Source organism: Salvelinus alpinus, chromosome 26 (assembly GCF_045679555.1).
Source record: "Salvelinus alpinus chromosome 26, SLU_Salpinus.1, whole genome shotgun sequence".
Lineage (NCBI taxonomy): Eukaryota > Metazoa > Chordata > Actinopteri > Salmoniformes > Salmonidae > Salvelinus > Salvelinus alpinus.
The window spans coordinates 825,138-851,908 of NC_092111.1; the positions used below are offsets into that span (position 1 = coordinate 825,138).

Consider the following 26,771-nt stretch of genomic DNA (forward strand, 5'->3'; position numbering starts at 1 on the left):
ACTCATCATTGGGAAAGGTAGACCAAACGGTCTTTACTTATCATTGGGAAAGGTAGGCCAAACGGTCTTTACTTATCATTGGTAAAGGTAGGCCAAACGGTCTTTACTTATCATTGGGAAAGGTAGGCCAAACGACCTTTACTTATCATTGGGAAAGGTAGGCCAAACGGCCTTTACTCATCATTGGGAAAGGTAGGCCCAACGGCCTTTACTCATCATTGGGAAAGGTAGACCAAACGGTCTTTACTTATCATTGGGAAAGGTAGGCCAAACGGTCTTTACTTATCATTGGGAAAGGTAGGCCAAACGACCTTTACTTATCATTGGGAAAGGTAGGCCAAACGGCCTTTACTTATCATTGGGAAAGGTAGGCCAAACGGTCTTTACTTATCATTGGGAAAGGTAGGCCAAACGGCCTTTACTCATCATTGGGAAAGGTAGGCCAAACTGCCTTTACTCATCATTGGGAAAGGTAGGCCAAACGGCCTTTACTCATCATTGGGAAAGGTAGGCCAAAAGGCCTTTACTCATCATTGGGAAAGGTAGGCCAAACGGCCTTTACTCATCATTGGGAAAGGTAGGCCAAACGGCCTTTACTCATCATTGGGAAAGGTAGGCCAAACAGCCTTTACTCATCATTGGGAAAGGTAGGCCAAACGGTCTTTACTTATCATTGGGAAAGGTAGGCCAAACGGCCTTTACTCATCATTGGGAAAGGTAGGCCAAAAGGCCTTTACTCATCATTGGGAAAGGTAGGCCAAACGACCTTTACTCATCATTGGGAAAGGTAGGCCAAACGACCTTTACTCATCATTGGGAAAGGTAGGCCAAACGGTCTTTACTCATCATTGGGAAAGGTAGGCCAAACGGCCTTTACTCATCATTGGGAAAGGTAGGCCAAACGGTCTTTACTCATCATTGGGAAAGGTAGACCAAACGACCTTTACTCATCATTGGGAAAGGTAGGCCAAACGGCCTTTACTCATCATTGGGAAAGGTAGGCCAAACGGCATTTACTCATCATTGGGAAAGGTAGGCCAAACGGCCTTTACTCATCATTGGGAAAGGTAGGCCGAACGACCTTTACTCATCATTGGGAAAGGTAGGCCAAACGACCTTTACTCATCATTGGGAAAGGTAGGCCAAACGGTCTTTACTCATCATTGGGAAAGGTAGGCCAAACGGCCTTTACTCATCATTGGGAAAGGTAGGCCAAACGGCCTTTACTCATCATTGGGAAAGGTAGGCCAAACGGTCTTTACTCATCATTGGGAAAGGTAGGCCAAACGACCTTTACTCATCATTGGGAAAGGTAGGCCAAACGGCCTTTACTCATCATTGGGAAAGGTAGGCCAAACGGCATTTACTCATCATTGGGAAAGGTAGGCCAAACGGCCTTTACTCATCATTGGGAAAGGTAGGCCGAACGACCTTTACTCATCATTGGGAAAGGTAGGCCAAACGACCTTTACTCATCATTGGGAAAGGTAGGCCAAACGGTCTTTACTCATCATTGGGAAAGGTAGGCCAAACGGCCTTTACTCATCATTGGGAAAGGTAGGCCAAACGGCCTTTACTCATCATTGGGAAAGGTAGGCCAAACGACCTTTACTTATCATTGGGAAAGGTAGGCCAAACGGCCTTTACTCATCATTGGGAAAGGTAGACCAAACGGCCTTTACTTATCATTGGGAAAGGTAGGCCAAACGGTCTTTACTTATCATTGGGAAAGGTAGGCCAAACGGTCTTTACTTATCATTGGGAAAGGTAGGCCAAACGACCTTTACTTATCATTGGGAAAGGTAGGCCAAACGGCCTTTACTTATCATTGGGAAAGGTAGGCCAAACGGTCTTTACTTATCATTGGGAAAGGTAGGCCAAACGGCCTTTACTCATCATTGGGAAAGGTAGGCCAAACGGCCTTTACTCATCATTGGGAAAGGTAGGCCAAACGGCCTTTACTCATCATTGGGAAAGGTAGGCCAAACGGCCTTTACTCATCATTGGGAAAGGTAGACCAAACGGTCTTTACTTATCATTGGGAAAGGTAGGCCAAACGACCTTTACTTATCATTGGGAAAGGTAGGCCAAACGGCCTTTACTTATCATTGGGAAAGGTAGGCCAAACGGTCTTTACTTATCATTGGGAAAGGTAGGCCAAACGGCCTTTACTCATCATTGGGAAAGGTAGGCCAAACGGCCTTTACTCATCATTGGGAAAGGTAGGCCAAACAGCCTTTACTCATCATTGGGAAAGGTAGGCCAAACAGCCTTTACTCATCATTGGGAAAGGTAGGCCAAACTGCCTTTACTCATCATTGGGAAAGGTAGGCCAAACGGTCTTTACTTATCATTGGGAAAGGTAGGCCAAACGACCTTTACTTATCATTGGGAAAGGAAGGCCAAACGGCCTTTACTTATCATTGGGAAAGGTAGGCCAAACGGTCTTTACTTATCATTGGGAAAGGTAGGCCAAACGGCCTTTACTCATCATTGGGAAAGGTAGGCCAAACGGCCTTTACTCATCATTGGGAAAGGTAGGCCAAACAGCCTTTACTCATCATTGGGAAAGGTAGGCCAAACTGCCTTTACTCATCATTGGGAAAGCTAGGCCAAACTGCCTTTACTTATCATTGGGAAAGGTAGGCCAAACGGCCTTTACTTATCATTGGGAAAGGTAGGCCAAACGACCTTTACTCATCATTGGGAAAGGTAGGCCAAATGGCCTTTAATCATCATTGGGAAAGGTAGTTCAAACGACCTTTACTCATCATTGGGAAAGGTAGGCAAAACGACCTTTACTCATCATTGGGAAAGGTAGGCCAAACGGCCTTTACTCATCATTGGGAAAGGTAGGCCAAACGGTCTTTACTTATCATTGGGAAAGGTAGGCCAAACGGTCTTTACTCATCATTGGGAAAGGTAGGCCAAACGGCCTTTACTCATCATTGGGAAAGGTAGGCCAAACGGTCTTTACTTATCATTGGGAAAGGTAGGCCAAACGGCCTTTACTCATCATTGGGAAAGGTAGGCCAAACGGCCTTTACTCATCATTGGGAAAGGTAGACCAAACGGCCTTTACTCATCATTGGGAAAGGTAGGCCAAACGGCCTTTACTCATCATTGGGAAAGGTAGGCCCAACGGCCTTTACTCATCATTGGGAAAGGTAGGCCAAACGACCTTTACTCATCATTGGGAAAGGTAGGCCAAACGACCTTTACTCATCATTGGGAAAGGTAGGCCAAACGACCTTTAATCATCATTGGGAAAGGTAGGCCAAACGACCTTTACTCATCATTGGGAAAGGTAGGCCAAACGGCCTTTAATCATCATTGGGAAAGATAGGCCAAACGGTCTTTACTTTTCATTGGGAAAGGTAGGCCAAACGGCCTTTACTCATCATTGGGAAAGGTAGGCCAAACGGCCTTTACTCATCATTGGGAAAGGTAGGCCAAACGGCCTTTACTCATCATTTGGAAAGGTAGGCCAAACGGCCTTTACTCATCATTGGGAAAGGTAGGCCAAACGGCCTTTACTCATCATTGGGAAAGGTAGGCCAAACGGCCTTTACTCATCATTGGGAAAGGTAGGCCAAACGGCCTTTACTCATCATTGGGAAAGGTAGGCCAAACGGCCTTTACTCATCATTGGGAAAGGTAGGCAAAAAGACCTTTACTCATCATTGGGAAAGGTAGGCCAAACGGCCTTTACTCATCATTGGGAAAGGTAGGCCAAACGGTCTTTACTTATCATTGGGAAAGGAAGGCCAAACGGTCTTTACTTATCATTGGGAAAGGTAGGCCAAACGGCCTTTACTTATCATTGGGAAAGGTAGGCCAAACGGTCTTTACTTATCATTGGGAAAGGTAGGCCAAACGGCCTTTACTCATCATTGGGAAAGGTAGGCCAAACGGCCTTTACTCATCATTGGGAAAGGTAGGCCAAACGGCCTTTACTCATCATTGGGAAAGGTAGGCCAAACGGCCTTTACTCATCATTGGGAAAGGTAGGCCAAACGACCTTTACTCATCATTGGGAAAGGTAGGCCAAACGGCCTTTACTTATCATTGGGAAAGGTAGGCCAAACGGTCTTTACTTATCATTGGGACAGGTAGGCCAAACGACCTTTACTCATCATTGGGAAAGGTAGGCCCAACGGCCTTTAATCATCATTGGGAAAGGTAGGCCAAACGGTCTTTACTTATCATTGGGAAAGGTAGGCCAAACGGTCTTTACTTATCATTGGGAAAGTTAGGCCAAACGGCCTTTACTTATCATTGGGAAAGGTAGGCCAAACGGCCTTTACTCATCATTGGGAAAGGTAGGCCAAACGGTCTTTACTCATCATTGGGAAAGGTAGGCCAAACGGCCTTTACTCATCATTGGGAAAGGTAGGCCAAACGGCCTTTTCTCATCATTGGGAAAGGTAGGCCAAACGGCCTTTACTCATCATTGGGAAAGGTAGGCCCAACGGCCTTTACTCATCATTGGGAAAGGTAGGCCAAACGGCCTTTACTCATCATTGGGAAAGGTAGGCCAAACGACCTTTACTCATCATTGGGAAAGGTAGGATGTGTTTTGGACACATCCTTTCTGTGCTCCAGCAATTTAAGAACAGATGCCTCCTACCATCAGCCGTATGCACCTTGTTCAGTATCTGTCACTTTACAGTACTGTAGTTCATGATCTGGTTCTACTTACTTTATGACATTCCTCCTCGTTCTTATAGGCTGGAGCAGACTTAGTCTCAAAATAAGACCGGTTTAAAATAGTTTTAGCCTGTTAAAGCAGGGTTTCCCAAACCTTTCTTTTTCAAGGTGAAGGGGGAGGTTCAGACCAGAGCTAAAGGATGTCCATTTTATTTGCACTGATCACAGATGTGGTCAAGTGTAAATATGACTTCTTACATGAGCCTGACAGTGCATCTCACGAAAGACTGAACACTATCTCAGGCTAACATAGTTTGGAAAGCAATTGGCTATTGCTTCAAAGAGAAGACAATGAAAAGACTAATCTGTCTTTTAGTTATCAAAATTCTCAACTTAATTGAGCGAACAGTATTTTTGCCATTGGCTATATCCCCGGTGAGTGTGCATATTCACTTTCTTTATCCCTGGGTCAGTGCCACTTTAAAGTCATATTGAAAAAGATTCTGCTAATCTCTATAGTCATATAAAGTGTAGTAGAATTGCATGATAAAAAATATTTTAACAAGGGGAGAAAAAAAATCCTGTAAAGAGAAACATATCTGATACAGCCTAGCCTAGGCTTACTCTACCACGCGTTTCATTGAACAGCCGTTTTTTTGCGAACAGTGATTGAGTTATATTATTAGCCTAAATGATGACTATCCAATTTACTAATCACATTAGCAATAGTCAGCTATCTTACAAAAGTCTGTAAATGTGAAGATGCATAGAATGCTTTATATATATTTTTTATGGTGAAAATGAGCTTCCCATTAACTTGAGACTCACGCGCCTATGAGCAAGACAGTTAGGCCTAAACACTGTAATGTTTTCCTTTGCTAATGTTTCCCCCGTCCGTCCGTCGGCTGTCAGTTATGTCGATGACTGTGTACATACCGCATGTCAATCACCGACACCGGAAGTCCCATGACCGTCACAGCCCTAGTTGTATGCTTGAGTTTGTTCAAGAGAGGCTTTGACGCCAGATTTTAGCAGATCTTGCTTTAGTTTTCCTCAGCCTGTGTTTTGTTTCTCTCTCCTTTTCCTGTTAGATGGTGATGCTGCTTCTCTCCAGAGGAGCCAACATGAATGCTTTTGACAAGAAGGACCGCCGAGCAATCCACTGGGCTGCTTACATGGGTAATGAGTTGACCACACATTTACATTCTGACTAATGTCCTTATCCCAGTGAGTGAATGAATTGGCTGTGTGTTAGCCTCACAGCTCAGCTGTATGGTCCACCTCTGGTGTGTTATTATGTCAGAATGATGGACTGAGTATGTTGATAAGATGTAGGTTTTCAATTGTACTAACACGATGTAGGTATTGCTAATGGTGCTGTGTACCACTGTAAACTAACCTCTCTCTCCCTCTATATCTCTGCCTATCTCTCTGTCTCTCTCCATCTGTCTGTCTCTCTCTCCATCTCTGTTTCTCTCTTTGTCTCTCTTTTCCCCCCCATAGGGCACATTGAGGTGGTGAAACTGCTGGCCTCTCATGGATCAGAGGTGTCCTGTAAAGACAAGAAGGCCTACACCCCTCTCCACTCTGCAGCCTCCAGCGGCATGATCAGCATGGTCAAGTACCTCCTGGACCTTGGGGTGGATGTGAGTCAATGCATACATACACCTTCCCACATTCAACTGTGTAGTCACTGTTCAATTACAACTCCACGAAAAGACAGAGCTTTAGTGTGTTCGAGAATGATTTCCTTCAAGTAATGAAGAGATGGAGGTTGGGCCAGGGGGTTGGGATCAGTGGGTTGGGACCAGGGGATTGGGGCCAGGGGGTTGGGACCAGGGGGTTGGGACAAGTGTGTTGGGACCAGGGGGTTGGGACCAGGGGGTTGGGACCAGTGTGTTGGGACCAGGGGGTTTTCATAACCAAGTAATGAAGAGATGGAGATTGGATCCAGAGGGTTGGATCCAGGAGGTTGGAGCCAGTGGGTTGGGACCCAGTGTGTCGGGACACAGTGTATTGGGTCAGGGGTTTTTCCTAACCAAGTGACCTGATCAGGAATGTATTGTCTCTCTCTCTATCAACATGTTAAATGTGCAACCAGAGGAAAAGAAACTCTGGACCACCTTTACTCCATATTCAAAGATGCATACAAAGCTCTCTCTCGCTCTCCATTTGGCTAATCTGACCATATTTCTATCCTCCGGATTCCTGCTTACAAGCAACAATTAAAGCAGGAAGCACCAGTGACTAGATCAATAAAAAAGTGGTTAGATGAGGCAGGTGCTAAACTACAGGACTGTTTTGCTAGCACAAACTGGAATATTTTCCGGGATTCTTCCGATGGCATTGAGGATTACACCACATCAGTCACTGGCTTCATCAATAAGTGCATCGATGACGTCATCCCCACAGTGACTATACGTACATAACCCAACCAGAAGTCATGGATTACAGGCAAAATCCGACCTGAGCTAAAAGGGTAGAGCTGCCGCTTTCAAGGAGCGGGACTCTAACCTGGAAGCTTATAAGAAATCCCGCTATGCCCTCCGACAAACCATCAACCAGGCAAAGCGTCAATACAGGACAAAGATCACATCATACTACACCGGCTCCGATGCTGGTCGGATGTGGCAGGGCTTGCAAACTATTACAGACTACAAAGGGAAGCACAGCTGTTCCGGACTACTGTGTGCACCAGCTGTTCCGGACTACTGTGTGATCACATTCTCCGCAGCTGATGAGAGTAAGACCTTTAAACAGGTCAACATTCACAAGGCCACAGGGCCAAACGGATTACCAGGATGTGTACCCGAGCATGCGCTGACCAACTGGCAAGCGTTTTCACTGACATTTTCAACCTCTCCCTGTCTGAGTCTGTAATACCAACATGTTTCAAGCATTGCACCATAGTCCCTGTGCCCAAGAAGACTAAGGTAACCTGCCTAAATAACTACTGACCCGTAGCACTCACGTCTGTGTTTTTGAAAGGCTGGTCATGGCTCACATCAATACCATTATCCTAGAAACCCTAAACCTACTCCAATTTGCATACCGCCCCAACAGATCCACAGATGATGCAATCTCTATGGCACTCCACACTGCCCTTTCACACCTGGACAAAAGGAACACCTATGTGAGAATACTATTCATTGACTACAGCTCAGCGTTCAACACCATAGTGCACTCAAAGCTCATCACTGTCAATCAATCAAATGTATTTATAAAGCCCTTCTTACATCAACTGATGTCACAAAGTGCTGTACAGAAACCCAGCCTAAAACCCCAAACAGCAAGCAATGCAGGTGTAGAAGCACGGTAGCTAGGACAAACTCCCTAGGAAGGCCAAAACCTAGGAAGAAACCTAGAGAGGAACCAGGCTATGAGGGGTGGCCAGTCCTCTTCTGGCTGTGCCGGGTGGAGATTATAACAGAACATGGGCAAGATGTTCAAATGTTCATAGATGACCAGCAGGGTCAGATAATAATAATCACAGTGGTTGTAGAGGGTGAAACAGGTCAGCACCTCAGGAGTAAATGTCAGTTGGCTTTTCATAGCCGATCATTCAGAGTATCTCTACCGCTTCTGCTGTCTCTAGAGAGTTGAAAACAGCAGGTCTGGGACAAGGTAGCACGTCCGGTGAACAGGTCAGGGTTCCATAGCCGCAGGCAGAACAGTTGAGACTGGAGCAGCAGCACGGCCAGGTGGCCTGGGGACAGCAAGGAGTCATCAGGCCAGGTAGTCTTGAGGCATGTCCTCCGAGAGAGAGAGAGAGAGAGAGAGAGAGAAACAGAGAGAATTAGAGAGCATACTTAAATTCACACAGGGCACCGGATAAGACAGGAGAAATACACCAGATATAACAGACTGACCCTAGCCCCCCGACACATACACTACTGCAGCATAAATACTGGAGGCTGAGACAGGAGGGGTCGGGAAACACTGTGGCCCCATCCGACGATACCCCCAGACAGGGCCAAACAGGCAGGATATAACCCCACCCACTTTGCCAAAGCACAGCCCCCACACCACTAGAGGGATATCTTCAACCACCAACTTACTATCCTGAGACAAGGCCGAGTATCTCCAGTATCTCCAATCTCCAGTGGGTGCGCGGGAGGGGGTAGATCCAGAATTTTGGGAATCCTTGTCCTCTTCCCTCCACGACCTCCGGGAAACCTTGAAGTCTCAAATTCGAGTGCCTTTGGAAATGTTCATAATAATCAAATTTCTCCTCGAGTTTAGCGATGGAGTCTTCCAACTTCTTGTATTTTTGGTCCACTTCCTCACGGACGTCCAGGATGGCAGCCTGGTGGTCAGCATGGTCTTTTTCTAACTTTGTCACTCGTCCCTTTGTGACTTTATGGTCTTCGTGGAGTTTATTGACCAGTACATCAATTTTGCTGAGGGGTTCAGAAAGTGTCTCTTGGATTTATTTTTGTTATACCCTTGTCCATCTCCATTCTGAACCATGCTGGTGCTTCTTCCCGAGCTAGCATCCGCCGAGGCCGATGAAGGGCTGTCAGAGAGGGGCATTTTTCCATGCCTCGTCTGAGGCTTTGACATATTTGGCATATTTTGTTTTGGCGATACAATAAATGTTTTAACTTCCAACTCACTATTAACGAACAGTTAAACAATGTCAAAATGCCTTAAAACTGTTTGAAAGTTCGAGGACACTACGCAGATGCGTCTTGTTAGAGCTTCGCCATTGGCGGAAGTCCCTCTCATATCATCATTCTTAACAGTCATCGTCCAACAAGTCTTCTACTGTTGTTCTTCTCCATTTCATGCACAACACATTGGAGGGACACTTCACATATGTAGTGGGTGTACTTTCCATGTTACAGTATTTCCTTTATAACATTTATAATGACTACATAACTAACAAAACAACATTAGTGTTCTTTAGATCACCTCTGACCATTCCCCACGTTTTATGTTAGATATATTGTTCCAGTAGTTGCTTCTGAACGTGTTAGAATTTCGTCGGGAAAAAGTATTCTTGAAACAAAGCAAAAGGGCGTGAGTTGTTAACCCCCACCAGTTCCCTCCTCCCCCCTCTGCGGGTGAGAGGGGGCGGCAGCGTAGCCTAGTGGTTAGAGCGTTGGACTAGTAACTGAAAGGTTGCAAGATCGAATCCCCGAGCTGACAAGGTACAAATCTGTCGTTCTGCCCCTGAACAAGGCAGTTAACCTACTGTTCCTAGGCCGTCAATGAAACGAAGAATTTGTTCTTAACTGACTTACCTAGTTAAATAAAGGTTAAAAAAAGAAGGGATCTTGTTGAAGTCATTCATTGCAAACCTGATCTGACCTATTTGGATCCTCACAGGACAGTCTGTAATCCCGACATATTTCAAGCTGACTACCATTGTCCGTGTTCCCAAGAACTCCAAGGTAACCTGTCTGTAGCACTCACATCTGTGCTTTGAAAGTCTGGTCATGACCACATCAACACAATCATCCCAGACACCCTGTACCCACTCCAATTTGCATATCTCCCCAACAGATCCACAGATGAAGCAATCTCAATTAAGAGGGGAAATAACTATGTGAGAATGCTGTTCATAGACTACAGCCCAGCGTTCAACACCATAGTCCCCTCCAAGCTAGGGACCTTGGGACTGAAGACCTCCTTCTGCAACTGGATGCTGGGCTTTCTGACGGGCCGGCCCCAGGTGGTGAGGATAGGCAAGAACACCTCTGCCACACTGACCTTCAACACGGGAGGCCCTCAGGGATGCGTGCTTAGTCCCCTCTTGTACTCCCTGTTCACCCATGACTGTGTGGCCACACACGACTCCAACACCATCATCAAGTTTGCTGACGACACGAAGGCGATGAGAGGTCAGAGACTTGGCATTGTGGTGCCAGGACAACCTCTCCCTCAATGTCAGTAAGACCAAGGAGCTGATCGTGGACTATAGGAGCAAGAGGGGAGAGCACGTCCCCATCCACATCAACAGGGCTGTTAACGGGTCTTGCTCTGACCCTACCCACAATCACTAGACTGTATACAAACCATATGCACACACACACACTACATTCACACTCCCACACAAAACCCACACACACACAAACCGACACAACCCAAACACACATGCGTACACATTACACACTCTCACAAACAAACACACACCTTTACACTCATTTGCTGCTGCTGATCTGTTCTTTATTTTGCTCTTATTATTATCTATCCTGATGCCTAGTCACTTTACCCTGCCTTGTACATATCTACCTCAAATACCTCGTACCCCTGCACACTGATCTGGAACTGGAACTCCTTGTATATAGCTTTATTCTTGGGTATTTTATTACACTGTTACAATATATACAGTACCAGTCAAAAGTTTGGACACACCTACTCATTCCAGGGTTTCTTTATTTTTTACAATTTTCTACATTGTAGAACATCAAAAGTATGAAATACCACATAAGGAATCCTGTAGTAACCAAAAAAATCTAAATATATTTTATATTTGAGATTCTTCAAAGTAGCCACCCTTTGCCTTGATGACAGCTTTGCACACTCTTGGCATTCTCTCAATCAGCTTCATGAGGTACTCACCTGGAATGCATTTCAATTAACAGGTGTGCCTTGTTCAAAGTTAATTTGTGGAATTTATTTCCTTAGTGCGTTTGAGCCAATCACTTGTTTTGTGACAAGGTAGGGGTGATATACAGAAGATAGCCCTATTTGGTAAAATACCAAGTCCATATTATGGCAAGAACAGCTCAAATAAGCAAAGAGAAACGAAAGTCTAATATTATTTTAAGACATGAAGTTCAGTCAATCCGGAAAATTTCAAAAACTTTGAACGTTTCTTCAAGTGCAGTCACAAAATCCATCAAGCGCTAGACCCAGAGTTACCTCTGCTGTAAAGTTCAAGTAACAGACACATCTCAACATCAACTGTTCAGAGGAGACAGCGTGAATTAGGCCTTCATGGTCAAATTTCTGCAAAGAAACCACTACTAAAGTACACCAATAAGAAGAAGAGACTTGCTTGGGCCAAGAAACACGAGCAATGGACATTAGACCGGTGGAAATCTGTCCTTTTGGAAAAGCAATCCAGATGAAGCTGGTCGAGAGAATGCCGAGTGTGTGCAAAGCTGTCAACAAGGTAACGGGTGGCTAAATATAAATAAAATATATATTGATATGTTTAACACTTTTTTTGGGGTACTACATGATTCCATATGTGTTATTTCATAGTTTTGAGTTCTTCACTATTATTTTACAATGTAGAAAATAGTCAAAATAAAGAAAAACCTTTGAATGAGTAGGTGTATCCAAACTTTTGATTGGTACTGTATGTATACATATATTCTATAGTTTTGTACTCTGCATCGTTGGGGTGGTCTCGTAAGCAAGCATTTCACAGTGAAGAGTTGATTTGAGAGGGAAAGACAAAGCGCGAGGGAGTCCAAATGTATTCTGACCTAGTCTTTAGTATGAAACCATTTTTAATGAGACGAGTACAAAACATTAAAGGAACACTTGTCTCCATGTCTCGTCCGTACCTGGTTGGAGTACTCGGGTGGGGGTCCCGCAAAGTTCATCCCAATGGCTGAGGGAGGAGGGTCATTCTTTTCCAGAGAATCTACCAATTTTCCTTCCTGAGGAAATTGCAAGAAATTTCCGAGCTTCCCATTCAAACCGAAAGTGCTATTTAGAAGCATATGTTTTATTTAACCAGGTAAGATGAACCAGGTAAGATGGGGAATAGTTACAGGGGAGAGGGGAGTGAATGAGCCAATAGTAAGCTTGGGATGATTAGGTGACCGTGATGGTATGAGGGCCAGATCGGGAATTTAGCCAGGACACCAGGGTTAACACCCCTACTCTAACAATAAGTGCCATGGGATCTTTAGTGACCACAGAAAGTCAGGACACCTGTTTAACGTACCACCCGAAAGACAGCACCTTTCCCCAAATACAGCCCTGGAATATTATTTTAGACCATAGGAAAGAGTGACTTCTACTGGCCCTCCAACACCACTTCCAGCAGCAACTGGTCTCCAATCTAGGGACTGACCATTACCAACCCTGCTTAGCTTCAGAAGCAAGCCAGCTGTGGGATGCAGGGTGTTAAGCAGCAAATAAAATCCAACATGATTATACCACTCTACGTGGAGAAATACACTAATGGGTTCTTGTATTTGTTGCATATTAATCAACTCAAAGTCACAACACTATTTCATTAATGTTGCCTAGTTTTAACAGGTCTATCAGCCACTGTTGGCCGAAGGGTCAAATGAGGTTATTACAGTAGCCTACCCTCCACTGAAAGATGCATTTCGGTCCTTTCCTCTCCCCTTGCACCTGGCTATCAAGAGAATTTGGGAAGGTTGTGGCTGTTTATACTTCGGTTATTGTGATGATTTTGTCAGAGGAAACAAATCTGAATCTCCTATAATGTAACAGTTACGCTGTAGCAGAGATTCAGCCCACTGGATAGCGCCGCAGTTGATCAATTGCACGTGATTCTAAACCCGCAGTTTATCATGTGCCATTCTAAGGTAGGCTATATTTACATCAAATCTTCTCAATCCTACCTATTGCATCTGTTCTCCAGCAATAAAGTAAATTATCAAGTTAATATTAATTTAGTCACAGCATCAACTAAACGTGAGCCTACACAAACGTGGACTACATAATCAAATTAAATAAACTTGTCAAGACCCTGCCATTCTTCTCCGTTATTACTTCTATTCAAGACAAAATACCCCCAGTTCTCGCATTATTTTACAGACTTGGTCAGAAAGGGTAACTGATTCTCAAGACCCAGACAAACAAATGTAGAATAACATTCAATACACAAACTTAGGCTACATAAAATAACCTGGAAGGCCTATCCTGTAGCAAACAAAATAATTTGCATAGGCCATAACGGTTTAACTTCCTTCAAAACACGCTGAATTTATTTATTTATTTCACCTTTATTTAACCAGGTAGGCTAGTTGAGAACAAGTTCTCATTTACAACTGCGACCTGGCCAAGATAAAGCATAGCAGTGTGAACAGACAACAACACAGAGTTACACATGGAGTAAACAATAAACAAGTCAATAACACAGTAGGGGAAAAAATTTGTCTACATACATGGTGTGCAAAAGGAATGAGAAGGTAGGCAATAAATAGGCCATAGGAGAGAATAATTACAATTTAGCAGATTAACACTGGAGTGATAAATCATCAGATGATCATGTGCAAGTAGAGATACTGGTGTGCAAAAGAGCAGAAAAGTAAATAAATAAAAACAGTTTGGGGATGAGGTAGGTAAATTGGGTGGGCTGTTTACAGATGGACTATGTACAGCTGCAGCGATCGGTTAGCTGCTCAGATAGCAGATGTTTAAAGTTGGTGAGGGAAATAAAAGGCACCAGTTTCAGCGATTTTTGCAATTCGTTCCAGTCACAGGCAGCAGAGAACTGGAAGGAAAGGCGGCCAAATGAGGTGTTGGCTTTTGGGATGATCAGTGAGATATACCTGCTGGAGCGCGTGCTACGGGTGGGTGTTGTTATCGTGACCAGTGAACTGAGATAAGGCGGAGCTTTACCAAGCATGGACTTATAGATGACCTAGAGCCAGCGGGTCTGGCGACGAATATGTAGCGAGGGCCAGCCGACTAAAGCATACAGGTCGCAGTCGTGGGTGGTATAAGGTGTTTTAGTAACAAAACGGATGGCACTATGATAAACTGTATCTAGTTTGCTGAGTAGAGTATTGGAAGCCATTTTGTAGATGACATCGCCGAAGTCGAGGATCGGTAGGATAGTCAGTTTTACTAGGGTAAGTTTGGCGGCGTGAGTGAAGGAGGCTTTGTTGCGAAATAGAAAGCCGATTCTTGACTTGATTTTGGATTGGAGATGTTTAATATGAGTCTGGAAGGATAGTTTACAGTCTAGCCAGACACCTAGGTATTTATAGATGTCCACATATTCTAGGTCGGAACCGTCCAGGGTGGTGATGCTAGTCGGGCGGGTGCAGGCAGCGAACGGTTGAAAAGCATGCATTTGGTTTTACTAGCATTTAAGAGCAGTTGGAGGCCACGGAAGGAGTGTTGTATGGCATTGAAGCTCGTTTGTAGGTTAGATAGCACAGTGTCCAAGGAAGGGCCAGAAGTATACAGAATGGTGTCGTCTGCGTAGAGGTGGATCAGGGAATCGCCCGCAGCAAGAGCAACATCATTGATATATACAGAGAAAAGTCAGCCCGAGAATTGAACCCTGTGGTACCCCCAAAGAGACTGCCAGAGGACCAGACATGCCCTCCGATTTGACACACTGAGCTCTGTCTGCAAAGTAGTTGGTGAACCAGGCAAGGCAGTCATCAGAAAAACCGAGGCTACCGAGTCTGCCGATAAGAATATGATGATTGACAGTCGAAAGCCTTGGCCAGGTCGATGAAGACGGCTGCACAGTACGGTCTTTTATCGATGGCGGTTATGTCGTTTAGTACCTTGAGCGTGGCTGAGGTGCACCCGTGACCGGCTCGGAAACCGGATTGCACAGTGGAGAAGGTACGGTGGAATTCGAGATGGTCAGTGATCTATTTAACTTGGCTTTCGAAAACCTTAGGCAGGGCAGGATGGATATAGGTCTGTAACAGTTTGGGTCCAGGGTGTCTCCCCCTTTGAAGAGGGGGATGACCGCGGCAGCTTTCCAATCCTTGGGGATCTCAGACGATATGAAAGAGATGTGAAACAGGCTGGTAATAGGGGTTGCGACAATGGCGGCGGATAGTTTCAGAAATAGAGGGTCTAGATTGTCAAGCCCAGCTGATTTGTATGGGTCCAGATTTCGCAGCTCTTTCAGAACATTTGCTATCTGGATTTGGTTGGCATAAATGAGTAAAGCAGTGTCACAGAAATGTTTGAATTACAGCAGATACCTACCGGTAGCTCAAACGTTGGAGCCAATTTTATACTGTATTAACTGCATTTAAAGGTTGCGTGTACGTGCTTTTTGAATTCATGGCGACTAAGTACGGTTTGCTACGACGCACACCCTGAGCGTTCATGCGGCTAGAGAAGGCCTGTATGAACAGACTTCCTCACGCTTCTCATAGAAATTTACCGGTTTCTTCCAATGGTTTATCCCATGTAAATCGGAGTGGGTGGGAAATCCTGGTCAAACTGTTCCTGCCCTCAAACCCTAGGTTAGCGGCACTACAAGCAACTCTGGGAGAGCCTGGACCTGATAGCAGCCTGCCAGCTAAGACAGGTTAGCATTGACTTATTTAAACATGAAAGTTTGGATTGGCACTGGGATATGAAGACACACCGCCAAAACGATGGGCTTATGATACGAGAGCTGGTTTTACATGTATTCATTAATAGGAAACCAAGTCAGTTACAAGAGAAGACTCACAGCAGTCATTTAAATGCAAGTTGACAACCGTGATATTAGTTTGCACTGACACCATTAACCCCGATTCTAGCAGCCCCATATGCCCCAACCCTAAACACTCAGTTCCAAAACCATCAAGTTTAAAGGAACTAGAACCCATTCCACATCATGTGATGCTACTAGCATAATTTGACCAAATGTAGCTTAAGGCAAATGGTGATTTAAGCACAGAGGTCAAAGTAAACATATTGCTGATGCCAAAGCATGGTTATAATGCAAAATAAATGTTGCCATCACCACAGTTACTCATGTCAGGTCATAGACCTCAACTCCAAGTAGGAACCGTCAAAACAATACTGAGGACACAAGTATTACAGTTAGCGTTTAATTAAGCCAAAACAAGAAAATGCAGTTACACACACAACCTGGACTAGAATACCCATGAACTCTTGCATGGACCCCGAGCACCATGTCCCACATCAGATATCCATGTTTGTGGTCAACGGGGGCTCAGATGCAGAAGAGAACAGTTCCTCAATGGCATGGTCAGAATGGCCAGTCGCAGCTTCAGAGGTAGCGTCGTCAGACGGGCCAGTGGCAGCTTCAGAGGTAGCGTCGTCAGACGGGCCAGTGGCAGCTTCAGAGGTAGCGTCGTCAGACGGGCCAGTGGCAGCTTCAGAGGTAGCGTCGTCAGACGGGCCAGTGGCAGCTTCAGAGGTAGCGTCGTCAGACGGGCCAGTGGCAGCTTCAGAGGTAGCGTCGTCAGACGGGCCAGTGGCAGCTTCAGAGGTAGCGTCGTCAGACGGGCCAGTGGCAGCTTCAGAGGTAGCGTCGTCAGACGGGCCAGTGGCAGCTTCAGAGGTAGCGTCGTCAGACGGGCCAGTGGCAGCTTCAGAGGTAGCGTCGTCAGACGGGCCAGTGGCAGCTTCAGAGGTAGCGTCGTCAGACGGGCCAGTGGCAGCTTCAGAGGTAGCGTCGTCAGACGGGCCAGTGGCAGCTTCAGAGGTAGCGTCGTCAGAGGACAGGGCATCATTTGCCGGAGAGCTACCATGGTTTGGAGAAGCTTGGGATTCTACTTCATTAGTCTGGAAATACTCTAGAGAGAAAACATAAAGGAACAGTTGGGTATTCTACAGCAACACAGCTGTTCTACACGGTCTAGGCCAAATTGCCATTCGAATGTTGAGCAACATGAACCCAACACAGATTTAAAAGTTTATGTTTCAGGCCGTACCTTCTCTGTCTTGTTTAGCGTCAGACCCTATGGATCGGAGCAAAGCCAGGGCATGCACAATGGAGACGTCATTTGATGACAGCTCTGAAAAACGTAGGTTAAGGTACACAAGCAAAATGACCAAATCAAAGGGTTTGACAACAGTATTTAGACAACTAAGTTACTCTATGGTGTTGAATGAGTGTCAAACACAGCAGCACCATAGACACAGTACAAAGCTAGAAGGGTTGTGGAAAGAAACACCTACCTCCAAGTCTCCTCTGCAGAGAGACTTGATCTTGCTTCTGGGACTTTCCAACAGGGTAACAAGAAACTGAGGAGAAAGTGTTGACAGAAGTTGAGTTGACACAAAATAGCTACATATATTAATAATAGCAGATGACTAATGCGGAACAAACAGACAGTCAAATTTTAATCTCACACTGATAAAGTTGAGCATATTTCCCAAACAAATCTCTTCAATCCAAATAAAACATTAGTGAACCAACCTTTCACAACCCCCACAGTCAACACAAAGAGCAGCAATTCTCTCACACCTCCCATGATCATGAAAATAGTCTGTGTTATCAACAGGTAATGTCTTCCCATGGCCTGTATGAGGCTTATATAGGCCACTAATGACCGTTTACCTGACAAACATGACTTAACGATCAATTAACATGCTTGATTGAGGTGTTACATTCAGATAGAAATAGACCATGTAGAACATATGTTGATTCTGGTGGGCAGGCAATCTTTTCTACTCCATATATTGCATTTATATCTGTAATGTTTAACCCTAATGGTCTCAGCTCAGCAGTAGAAAGAAGTAGGCCTAATTATTTTAGGTGTAATATTCAAAGATATTAGGGGGAAATAAACACTGTACCCAAATCCACTTTTTACAATGCTCCTGGGAAATGGGTAGGCCTCCACCATATAGTCCTCACATTTTTACAGCTGTGTTATATTCCTTTATTTACATAGATCACATACATAAATATATATGTTAGCTGTAGGTAGCTTTGGGATAAAATTCTTTTTTTATAAATCTTAATATATCATATTTTCCTCATTTGCTCTGTAGGAGGTTCGTCATATGAAGGACATTCAAGTGTATGTGACCCCTAACCTGCAATAGGGGCTCAGTGGGGTGACAGACATCCTGTAACGGATCTCCAAGCTAGTGTCTGAGGACCTGGAGGAGGCTGTGTCTACAGCTGTGGTTCAGGACAAGCATGGTAACCTACCCTAACCTCACTGTATGAAGGATTTCATTGTTATGGATAGTCATCTCCAATCTGTTCAAATATCACTGTTGTTGATAACACACATTACCAAAATTATTCACACTTGTCTTCCTATTTCCACATAATCTGTCATGGTTCCCCACCTTAACAGGGCATAAAACCAACCTCTCTTTATTGCTCTCTTTATTGCTAATACAACCAAATCCAACAGCGTTCGAGTATCTTAATGCTTTTCTTCTAACCCTGAATGGCAACTTTTTATCCTAGTACACAAGCATGTCATTTTATCCATCCACACCCACTCTACTGCCGCATGTCCACTGCGGCTGAGACTTTCACCCACTCGTTACAGGTATTAGCAGGTAACCAACCCCACCCGGGCCTTACCCCCTAGGACTTACCCTTTGCAGGTATCAACCTGTTGTGGTTTACCTTCCAGGACTTACCATATACCACAAAGCTACGACCGGTCATAATTACAATGGGACTACTGAATAAGATCAGGCTTTCTAGGTCCGTACCCTATAATTGGTTCAGCGTACGACTCTCATCTCCCCAAGATGTCAGAATTAGTGATAACAGGTGTAGGAACTGTGCCTACCTTGTTTCTGTTTCACTGATTCAGAATCTCTAGTTCGACTGCAAATCGTGGTGAACCCTGCTCGCAGTGCCAACTGTTAGGTTCTAATTCTCAGAGTAAAAACTCGACGGACACTATGAAAGCTGTAACCAAGTTTATTCTTCCCAGAGGGTCAAGACAGCTGCATTAGACAAAAAACATATTCACACAAGCACTGATATTTAATCCTTTCTCCTATGCTGAGTCTCCTCCTACACCTCTAAACAGCCAATGCATCTCTGTTGCTAGACAGAACCTTAGTGATATCTGTTCTTCCTCACTTCATCTGACCTGACCGCTACCCCAAAGTGCTCACTCCTCCCCAACTCAAGGCTGTCATGGTGATTGGTACCAGACTGTGTCTCTTCTCATCCCAGAGGATCCCACCCATAAGATGCCTGATGGCTAACAATAACATATCCTGACATAATGTAAACGTTATACATTAAGCTCTCTCCCTCAGTGACATGAATTTGTATATTTCATATTCTCAGAACTCAACAGTAGGTTTTAAGGTGTGGCTGCATGTTTGTCGTGGACGCATCGTTTCTCTTGATGTTCTTTTTCCAGATTGCAAGTGAAACCCCTTTAGATGTAGTAAGTGCCAGTTGGTAACTTTTCCTCACACTTGCTTGTTTAAGGTATGGATGCAACACCCCAGTATGTCTGCAGGGGCTGGTTACTGAGATTTACCATGTTTCACATGCTACTAGACTAACCTTCCAAGTAAATATGTTACAAGTCTGAACTGGCCGTCCTTGTCTTTCCTCAACTAATTGAAACCTCAGGGACACACATCCTGAACCACTTTGATGTCAGAGCTCCCATCAGCCCTCTACACCTCGCTGTGAGTAAAGCCTACCTGCTCCTGTAGTGGTCTCCATATTACAAATGGCACCCTATTCCCTATTTAATACACTACTTTTGACCAGATCCTTATAGGCCCTGATCAAAAGTAGTTCATTCACTACATAGGGAATAGGGTGCTATATGGGATGCAGGCATGGTGTTGATGTTCCACAGGAAGTTGACTGTCCAGACAGACTCACACACCAAATTCCTATCTATTCCTAATTAGTGTAAAATACATGCATATTCTACACAGTGATGATGAGGATGATTTCCTTATTTTGCCATTTCAGTTAATCAACCTCAGAGGAGAAGTAGAGTGTTTGTTTCTCAATCCCACGCTTGGCAGGGACCTCCGATGTTGATGCTGGGCGGGAGCAAAAATGGGCTCCCGATTGAAAGACACTGGTCTACTTTAGGTCAAAAGGCCCCTCAGGCCCCTCAGGCGTGACGTCCGCTGAAGGCCCATTCTGCTAACCGCGGCCTGCTAGCTGCCTAGAGCTACTTGGAACCCTGCTTATCCACGACTGGTCTATCGACGTCACCGCACGAAGAGGCAAAAACAGACGTCCCCCAAAGTCCCTTCTGCTAACTTGCTAGCCCCGGTCTGCTAACTACTAGCTTGCTAGCCCCGGTCTGCTAACTGCTAGCTTGCTAGCCCCGGTCTGCTAACTGCTAGCTTGCTAGCCCCCGGTCTGCTAACTGCTAGCTTGTTGGCCCCGACCTACTATCTGCTAGCTTGTTAGCACCAGCCTGCTAACTGTCTGAATCGCCGTGTCCCCAGCCAGGCCAACCACTCACTGGACCCATATGTTCACTTGGCTACGCATGCCTCTTTCTAATATCAATATGCCTCATCCATTACTGTCCTGGTTAGTGATTACTGTCTTATTTCCCTGTAGAGCCTCTAGCCCTGCTCAATATGCCTTAACCAACCATGATGTTCCACCTCCTACATATGCGATGACATCACCTGGTTTAAATGTCTCTAGAGACTATATCTCTCTCATCATTACTCAATGCCTAGGTTTACCTCCAATGTACTCACATCCTACCTTACCTTTGTCTGTACACTATGCCTTGAATCTATGCTATCGTGCCCAGAAACCTACTCCTTTTACTCTCTGTTCCGAACGTGCTAGACGGCCAGTTCGGATAGCCTTTAGCTGTACCCTTATCCTACGTCTCCTCTGTTCCTCTGGTGATGTAGAGGTTAATCCAGGTCCTGCAGTGCCTAGTTCCACTCCCAATCCCCAGGTGCTCTCATTTGTTGACTTCTGTAACCGTATAAGCCTTGGTTTCATGCATGTTAACATTAGAAGCCTACTCCCTAAGTTTGTTTTACTCACTATTTTAGCACACTCTGCCAACCCGGATGTCTTAGCCGTGTCTGAATCCTGGCTTAGGAAAACCACCAAAAACCCTGACAAAAAAAACCTGACAAAAGTTCTGGGACACTGTAAAGTCCATGGAGAATAAGAGCACCTCCTCCCAGCTGCCCACTGCTCTGAGGCTAGGAAACACTGTTACCACCGATGAATCCACTATAATTGAGAATTTCAATAAGCATTTCTCTACGGCTGGCCATGCTTTCCACCTGGCTACCCCTACCCTGTCTCTGTCTGCAAAGTAGTTGGTGAACCAGGCAAGGCAGTCATCAGAAAAACCGAGGCTACCGAGTCTGCCGATAAGAATACGGTGATTGACAGAGTCGAAAGCCTTGGCCAGGTCGATGAAGACGGCTGCACAGTACTGTCTTTTATCGATGGCGGTTATGATATCGTTTAGTACCTTGAGCGTGGCTGAGGTGCACCCGTGTCCGGCTCGGAAACCGGATTGCACAGCGGAGAAGGTACGGTGGAATTCGAGATAGTCAGTGATCTGTTTATTAACTTCGCTTTCAAAGACCTTAGATAGGCAGGGCAGGATGGATATAGGTCTGTAACAGTTTGGGTCCAGGGTGTCTCCCCTTTTGAAGAGGGGGATGACCGCGGCAGCTTTCCAATCCTTGGGGATCTCAGACGATATGAAAGAGATGTTGAACAGGCTGGGAATAGGGGTTGCGACAATGGCGGCGGATAGTTTCAGAAATAGAGGGTCTAGATTGTCAAGCCCAGCTGATTTATATGGGTCCAGGTTTTGGAGCTCTTTCAGAACATGTGCTATCTGGATTTGGTTGGCATAAATGAGTAAAGCGGTGCCACAGAAATGTTTGAATTACAGCAGATACCTACCGGTAGCGCAAACGTTGGAGCCAATTTTGTTGCTGTATTAACTGCATTTAAAGGTTGCGTGTACATGCTTTTTGAATTCATGGCGACTAAGTACGGTTTGCTACGACGCACACCCTGAGCGTTCATCATGCGGCTAGAGAAGGCCTGTATGAACAGACTTCCTCACGCTTCTCATAGAAATTTACCGGTTTCTGCCAATGGTTTATCCCATGTAAATCGGAGTGGGTGGAAAATCCTGGTCAAACTGTTCCTGCCCTCAAACCCTAGGTTAGCGGCGCTACAAGCAACTCTGGGAGAGCCTGGACCTGATAGTAACCTGCCAGCTAAGACAGGTTAGCATTGACTTATTTAAACCTGAAAGTTTGGATTGGCACTGGGATATGAAGACACCCCACCAAAACAATGGGCTAATGATACAAGAGCTGGTTTTACATGTAAGCATTCACTAATAGGAAACCAAGTCAGTTACAAGAGAAGACTCACAGCAGAGTCATTTAATTGCAAGTTGACAACCGTGATATTAGTTCGCACTGACACCATTAACCCCAATTCTAGCAGCCTCATATGTACCAACCCTAAACACTCAGTTCCAAAACCATCAAGTTTAAAGGAACTAGAACCCATTCCACATCATGTGATGCTACTAGCATAATTTCACAAAATGTAGCTTAAGGCAAATGGTGATTTAAGCACAGGGGTCAAAGTAGACATATTGCTGATGCCAAAGCATGGTTATAATGCAAAATAAATGTTGCCATCACCACAGTTACTCATGTCAGGTCATAGACCTCAACTCCAAGTAGGAACCGTCAAAACAATACTGAGGACACAAGTATTACAGTTAGCGTTTAATTGAGCCAAAACAAGAAAATGCAGTTACACACACAACCTGGACTAGAATACCAATGAACTCTTGCATGGACCCCGAGCACCACGTCCCACATCAGATATCCATGTTTGTGGTCATCGGGGGCTCAGATGCAGAAGTGAACAGTTCCTCAATGGCATGGTCAGACGGGCCAGTGGCAGCTTCAGAGGTAGCGTCGTCAGACGGGCCAGTGGCAGCTTCAGAGGTAGCGTCGTCAGAGGACGGGCCAGTGGCAGCTTCAGAGGTAGCGTCGTCAGAGGACGGGCCAGTGGCAGCTTCAGAGGTAGCGTCGTCAGAGGACGGGCCAGTGGCAGCTTCAGAGGTAGCGTCGTCAGAGGACGGGCCAGTGGCAGCTTCAGAGGTAGCGGCGTCAGAGGACGGGCCAGTGGCAGCTTCAGAGGTAGCGGCGTCAGAGGACGGGCCAGTGGCAGCTTCAGAGGTAGCGGCGTCAGAGGACGGGCCAGTGGCAGCTTCAGAGGTAGCGGCGTCAGAGGACGGGCCAGTGGCAGCTTCAGAGGTAGCGGCGTCAGAGGACGGGCCAGTGGCAGCTTCAGAGGTAGCGTCGTCAGAGGACGGGCCAGTGGCAGCTTCAGAGGTAGCGTCGTCAGAGGACGGGCCAGTGGCAGCTTCAGAGGTAGCGTCGTCAGAGGACGGGCCAGTGGCAGCTTCAGAGGTAGCGTCGTCAGAGGACGGGCCAGTGGCAGCTTCAGAGGTAGCGTCGTCAGAGGACGGGCCAGTGGCAGCTTCAGAGGTAGCGTCGTCAGAGGACGGGCCAGTGGCAGCTTCAGAGGTAGCGTCGTCAGAGGACGGGCCAGTGGCAGCTTCAGAGGTAGCGTCGTCAGAGGACGGGCCAGTGGCAGCTTCAGAGGTAGCGTCGTCAGAGGACGGGCCAGTGGCAGCTTCAGAGGTAGCGTCGTCAGAGGACGGGCCAGTGGCAGCGTCGTTCAGAGGTAGCGTCGTCAGAGGACGGGCCAGTGGCAGCTTCAGAGGTAGCGTCGTCAGAGGACAGGGCATCATTTGCCGGAGAGCTACCATGGTTTGGAGAAGCTTGGGATTCTACTTCATTAGTCTCAAAATACTCTAGAGAGAAAACATAAAGGAACAGTTGGGTATTCTACAGCAACACAGCTGTTCTACACGGTCTAGGCCAAATTGCCATTCGAATGTTGAGCAACATGAACCCAACACAGATTTAAAAGTTTATGTTTCAGGCCGTACCTTCTCTGTCTTGTTTAGCGTCAGACCCTATGGATCGGAGCAAGGCCAGGGCATGCACAATGGAGACGTCATTTGATGACAGCTCTGAAAAACGTAGGTTAAGGTACACAAGCAAAAATGACCAAGTCAAAGGGTTTGACAACGTTATTTAGACAACTAAGTTACTCTATGGTGTTGAATGAGTGTCAAACACAGCAGCACCATAGACACAGTACAAAGCTAGAAGGGTTGTGGAAAGAAACACCTACCTCCAAGTCTCCTCTGCAGAGAGACTTGATCTTGCTTCTGGGACTTTCCAACAGGGTAACAAGAAACTGAGGAGAAAGTGTTGAAAGAAGTTGATTTGACACAAAATAGCTACATATATTATTAGTGGTGAAGAATACAAGATGACCAATGCGGAAGAAACAGAAAGTCAAATTTGAATCTCCAACTTATAAAGTTATGCATATTTCCCAAACAAATCCATTCAACCCAAATTAGTGAACCAACCTTTGACAACCCCCACACTCAACGAGCAGCAATTCTCTCACACCTCCCATGATCATGAGAATAGTCTGTGTTATCAACAGGTAATGTCTTCCCATGGCCTGTATGAGGCTTATATAGGCCACTAATGACCTTTTACCTGACAAACATGACTTAACGATCAATTAACAAGCTTGATTGAGGTGTTACATTCAGATAGAAATAGACCATGTAGAACATATGTTGATTCTGGTGGGCAGGCAATCTTTTCTACTCCATATATTGCATTTATATCTGTAATGTTAAACCCTAATGGTCTCAGATCAGCAGTAGAAAGAAGTAGGCCTAATTATTTTAGGTGTAATATTCAAAGATATTAGGGGGAAATAAACACTGTACCCAAATCCACTTTTTACAATGCTCCTGGGAAATGGGTAGGCCTCCACCATATAGTCCTCACAGTTTTACAGCTGTGTTATATTCCTTTATTTACATAGATCACATACATAAATATATATGTTAGCTGTAGGTAGCTTTGGGATAAAATTCCCATATTGTATTTTTACTAACATAAATCATAATATATCATATTTCCCTCATTTGCTCTGTAGGAGGTTCGTCATATGAAGGACATTCAAGTGGGTGTGACCCCTAAACTGTAGGAGGGGCTCAGTGGGGTGACAGACATCCTGTAAGGGATCTCCAGCTAGTGTCTGAGGACCTGTAGGAGGCTGTGTCTACAGCTGTGGGGCAGGACAAGCATGGTAACCTAACCTCAATGTATGAAGGATTTTATTGTTAGGGATAGTAATCTCCAATCTTTTAAAATATGTCTCTGTGTCTCTCCACCAATCTCCCTTCTCTTCCCCTCCCCCAACCCACTTCAGTAGGTTCAGCCCAGGATAAGTGCACCATCCTGGCTGTGATCCCCAGTCCAGCTGCTCCATGTAACCTAGCTGGGAAGCAGGACCTCAGCGAATGTATGTGGTTGTTCCTTACTTTAACATAAAACTATCATAGATATTATGTACACCTAATTGTCTTCTCACATGTTCCCTTCGCCCTCCTCCTCAGACCGCTGCACTCTGACCTTTGACCCTTGCACGGCCAACGATCACCTGCTCCTCTCCCAGGAGAACGTACGAGGGCATCCCCAGGAAGGAAAAGGGGAAACGGTGTATGGTGGGAATGAACGATCTTCCCTAGAGCCTCCAGCTGGATGAGCGCCAGCTGAGCACCTGGCACAATGGGTGCCTGTGTAACCGATGTGAAATGGCTAGCTAGGTAGCGGTGGTGCGCGCTAGCAGCCTTTCAGTCGGTGACGTCACTTGCTCTGAAACCTTGAAGTAGTGGTTCCCCTTGCTCTGCAAGGGCCGCGGCTTTTGTGGAGCGATGGGTAACGATGCTTCATGGGTGACTGTTGTTGATGTGTGCAGAGGGTCCCTGGTTCGCGCCCGGGGCGAGGGGACGGACTAAAGTTATACTGTTACACCTGGAAGCGGTGGCTGGCCACTGTCACCACTCCCGCATCAGAATGCTGCTGGACTACGAGGCTGGAAAACTGACGAACTACGGAGACGGGCAGACACGGCTGCATGCCTTGCCTTCACCGCCAAGGTTGGTGGTTTACTGCCAGCTGCAGATATGGAATGTTTTCTCATGAGCATAATTCATTGGCTGATCCCCCCTGGTGACCTGTATGGAATTCTGTGATCTTACCTTAACCTATAGGAAGTCCCACCCCATCCCCCCCTTTTGTCCTCAGAAAAGACTAAATTCATCGGGGCATGGACTCTACAGGGATACTGGCCCTGTCACGACTTCCGCCGAAGTTGGCTCCCCTGCCTGTTCGGGCGGTGCTCGGCGGTCGTCGTCACCGTCCTACTAGCCGCCACCGATCCCTTTTCGTTTGTCTGTTTGTGTTATCTGATTAGTTGCACCTGTGTTTTTTTTGGTTGCGTAATGAGCTTCCCTTTATTTAGGAGTTTGACCCGCCCTTGTTTTGTGCGGGATTGTCTTTTGTTACGTGCGTTGTGTTTTGGTTTTTTT

The 26,771-nt window shown here is 45.7% G+C and overlaps 1 protein-coding gene, 1 long non-coding RNA gene and 1 pseudogene across 3 annotated transcripts in view; 1 reads left to right on the top strand and 2 right to left on the bottom strand.

Annotated features, from left to right (window-relative positions):
• Nucleotides 1-26,771, bottom strand: part of LOC139554406 (mitoguardin 1-like) — a 196,732-nt gene that overhangs the window by 91,111 nt on the left and 78,850 nt on the right. The window lies entirely within an intron of this gene.
• On the bottom strand, nt 16,375-24,817 carry LOC139554390 (polysialoglycoprotein-like; annotated as a pseudogene).
• On the top strand, nt 25,282-26,745 carry LOC139554391 (uncharacterized). Its single transcript, XR_011670832.1, has 3 exons — nt 25,282-25,486; nt 25,610-25,702; nt 25,797-26,745. It is a non-coding gene; the product is annotated as an uncharacterized lncRNA (long non-coding RNA).